Raw genomic sequence first — 4,473 nt, 5'->3', positions numbered from 1 at the left:
TTTATTTTTCCATGAGTTACCCTACACCCTACATAACTGATTGCAAACTGTCTGGCCTTCTACCCACATTTTCACAGAATGTGTGCTGTGTAATGCACCATTTTAACCCATTCTTCCCCCAACCCATTTTAATTAGATCAAGGCCACTTGCTATGCTAGGTCGCAATCACATAGTTGTGGCAAATATTTACACTCTACAATAAAACAACTCACCAGCCACCAATGGTGGCTGGTATATTTTCTGACCAGGCACCGCCCCCTTCTTTCTACGCTAGGTGAAAAATTAAACCTTTGATTTAAAAACATATTTACTTCTTTTACTTGGAGTAGTGCATGCCCCTGCAGCAGCATAATCATCATGGACATTGCGCATACATGGTGGACCGGCCGCGGTGTGGTATGCCCTGTGCTTTGTTAAGAAGCTTGGGGGAGGGCCTCTGCATGCCTCACAAGGGGCCCCACACATTTTATGCTAAGCCACTGATTGGGTTCTGCTAATCTTCAATGCCAAAATATGTTTGTCTGGTCACAATTACCCTACAGTATTGTTTTTACATTCATAAGAATAGCATTACACTGAACTCACTACTGCTGGATGACCCTAAATAGCAAGCCATGAGGTAAAGAAAAAAGAAAATTATGAGATTGGCAGAGTACCTGTGCAGGAGCCAGACGAATCATCATCCCATCACCTTAATTCTTACTATCACACCATTGCCGAGATGTCTCAATCAATTCTGTGGATTCCTGTAAAGCAGCAAGTCGTTTTTTCTAATTTGTCAATTGAAAATGAAGGACTACAAGTCCCAGAAGAAAATCTTGGACAATCATCTTTTCAATTTACAGAATAAAAAATGACGATTACCATGCCTTAATATTCATTTTGTTCAGATAATACAGCATCACAGCATTGGCATTTGTAGTTAGTTGATAACAATGTTACTGTCCATGAAGCATTTTACCTTGAAGATTTCTTAAGAGCATAGTGGTCAGGAGGGCAGATCCCACAGCTCCGACAGCTGTTCGCTTCCCGGGTAAGTGTTCTAACCTATGGTTCACTAATGCACTTGCCTGGGCTGTTATGAACCCACCTTTAGCCAAGAGATCTGTGCACATTTTGAGCAGAACACGCATGTGGAGGCATGAGGAGCCATGATGTTTGAGAAGGAGACACCCAGGGCCATCTTAAGCACTTTTGAGGCCGGGGGCACGGACAACTTTGGGGGGCCCCCCTCAATTGAGACAAAGGAATAAAGGTATCCAGAATAGCAGGTCGTGCCCCCCTCATCACAATCACACAACATAGATTGGCATGTTACCTTGCAGCGATTAAAATAGCCAATGGTACTCCCTTTCAGTCCCCTTACCCTCTTCATTCTTGCTGTAATAAGAATGATAAATAAGTAGCATTTCAAGGCCACCATCAGCAGTCCACGACAAGGCTACTTGCATTCTTACATAGGTACAGGACACGCTTCCTCATTAGCAGCCATGAGGAAGGTTCACCAGTCATAGTATACATTTAGGGCACAGATCGTATGTAAAAGGTGCACATAATACAGAATAGACAGATGACTCAGATTAGCTCCCTCACAGAATGCAAAAATGCTCAAGCGTGGATACGGGAGACCAATTTGAAGCAAGGAGAAAGATAGACCTACCATAGAATAGATAGTGGATGAAGATTAGAATCTATGTGGAATGTGTGCGTATCCAGACAGACTGAGATTAGAAGACGGACATGGTTTTCAAGTAGGGTTGCCATTAGAGAGCAAAGAAACACATGGCTGTGGTGTGCAATATATCAATGCTCACTATTATTATAGAGGAAGCAACACTATAGCCAGTGGAACCATGTGTGAAGCTGTTGTGAAGCTCATACCCTGAGAGCAACATCACTCAGAAGGATGACAGTTGTGAATGGTTTAGGGACTGCCAATTTTGACATATGAGGCAACGCAAGATTAAATGAGATGCTCAGGATTACACATTGGTTAAAAGGTGAAGCTGGGATTTGCACCCACTCTGCAAATTCTGCACTTAACCACTTACTTTTCTAGTATGTACCATGAACTAAAATAATCCCATTCTATAGATCTGACTTAGAAAGTAGACAAATCACATAACCTAACCTGACTATTTTAAAAACAAAATGTTATAGAAGCTTATTATGCACAATAGGAATGATTCTAGCTTCATGGTCTCGATCATGAAGGGAAGTATATATGTACCAACATACTATTTGAAGTGATTCTAAAAGAAGATTACATCTGTGTTTCCCTTTTGTATTTTAATGCTTTAAATTGGCCCAAAACACAGGCTTGTGAAATTGTTATTTATAAACATACTTTAAAACCTTTTGGTTGTACAAAAAAAGCAAACTTTTTTATGCCAAATGAGCAGACCTTAAAATGTGTGTGATGTTGGCCTGCAATATCCGATCCGCTCTCTTCTGTCTAGGACCCCTTCCGCTGAAATGACCTACATAAAAAGTTAGATCAGGTAATGAATGAGATAACCAATACCCTCAGCATGTGAGAAGCCAACCTTTTCAAGGAAGACAATACCGTAATGTCAGTGAAATAAGTTGATTGATTTGTCTAGGATCACTGCACTGCTGGGGAAGCCAGGATAGAAGCATGAACGCTTTGGTTCCACAGTCTTTTTGCATACCTAATCCCTTCTCGGACTAACACTTTATAGTCTTCATTTGAGGTGGCTGCCAAGGTTTTACAAGCCTCCATCTGAAGAAACCAATTTCTAAACCCTCACCATATTGATGCTATAGTCGTTTTATTTTTATAGCAACCACAGGTACCTGTACACTGCTGAAAATAGCACCTGTTGCGCTACAAAATGAAGTACGCATACCTGCCAATTTATCAACTTCAAACATAGGAAAGGCTGAGCTGACCTTGCTGGAATTCAGTATTATAATCTTGCATATGAACACCAATCTATGCAATTAGTGCTTAACACACTGAGCTATCTTCTGCACCAACGCGACACTCACATTTATCAGTATGCATTTCAACGTTGGTTATTGCACATGATCAGTATAATTCCCATAGAAAGGTGAGATTGCTAAATGAGTTGTCGTAGTGAACACACAAACTGTGTGGGACAGTGAACACAGAAAGCATTACAGGATGAATTGATCAGAGCAGAAAGTATTTGTTACAACAGACAGACAATAGGTTCAGAGCCTCAGCAACACGCCATACAATATCTTGACGTGTGGTATTCAATTTTTATAAACAATGGTCACTAAAGTATTTAGATTAGACACCCTTGTGGGGGGGCCCCCTCCAAGGTGGGGGCCCGAGGCAAGTGCCCCTTTTGCCCTCCCATAAAGACGTCACTGGTCAGACACCTAGTGCAAATTGCAGTTTTACTTGATCCGTCCGTATCGTAGGTTTGTTGCAGTGTCTTGTTACTCTGGTGTTCAAATCAACTTGCTGTTCCACTAGCAGAAACATGCCTTACTACGCTGTGCAGAATGGCAGGAACCCTGGTCTCTATCACAGTTGGTAAGACTGCTCGGAACAAGTGAACCAATGTTCTAATGCAAGATACAAAAATGTTTACTCTTTACAAGAAGCGTGGGATTTTGTGAGTGAGGCGGAGTCTTCCTCCGCAGGGACAAGCTATGGGTATGAGGGGTCCTATTATGAACCCTCATCCCCCTCTTCATCAGAAGAAGAGTATTATACACCACCAGTGAAATACAGAAAATCTGCTGTTGTGTACACAGATGGCTGCTGTGCCAGCAATGGCAGATCTGGTGCACATGCTGGCATTTGGGTCTACTGGGGAAAGAACCACCCTCTGAATGTAGCTGAGCGACTTCCAGGAAGGCAAACAAACTAAAGAGAGGAAATTCAGGCGGCATGCAAGGCAGTAGCACAAGCAAAGACTCAGAATATCAACAAACTTGATATATGCACTGACAGCAAATTCACTATTAATGGTATTACAAAATGGGTACCCACTTGGAAAAATAATGACCGGACATTAAGCACAGGCCGTACTGTGAAAAACAAACAAGACTTTCAAAAGCTTCACAAGTTGTCCCGTGGCATGGATATTACATGGAAACATGTTCCTGCACATGCCGGATATGTGGGAAAAGAAGCGGCTGATGAACTAGCACGAATAGGATCTACCATATCAAAGAAGAAATGCTAAACTCTGTGCCAATCTGAACAGATCATGTGTAATGCTGGGTTTGTTTGTTCCGTCAAGAATAAAACTAGAATCAGCTGGTTTAAAAAAAAAAAAAAAAAGAAAATGAGAGGTTCCTGTATAACTGCATCAGCCATACTTGTTAGAAAAAAACCAGTGACAATGAGGAGATAGCTTAAGAGACAAACAAGAGTGAAATGCCCAAATGTTATTCTTGTGTTCAGTAACTTTGGAAATTATATGTAGGAGCCCAGGGTTCATATTATACAAAGGTGACCAGGTAGAGTG

General features: G+C 41.5%; 1 pseudogene; it reads left to right on the top strand.

Annotated features, from left to right (window-relative positions):
• The first annotated feature begins 3,417 nt into the window (after nt 1–3,417).
• On the top strand, nt 3,418–4,188 carry LOC138510793 (ribonuclease H1-like; annotated as a pseudogene).
• The last annotated feature ends 285 nt before the right edge of the window (nt 4,189–4,473 follow it).

The sequence above is a fragment of the Ambystoma mexicanum genome, chromosome 6p (assembly GCF_040938575.1).
Source record: "Ambystoma mexicanum isolate Mex_15411 chromosome 6p, UKY_AmexF1_1, whole genome shotgun sequence".
In the NCBI taxonomy this organism is placed as follows: Eukaryota; Metazoa; Chordata; class Amphibia; order Caudata; family Ambystomatidae; genus Ambystoma; species Ambystoma mexicanum.
This window is presented reverse-complemented; position numbering and strand designations above follow the sequence as displayed.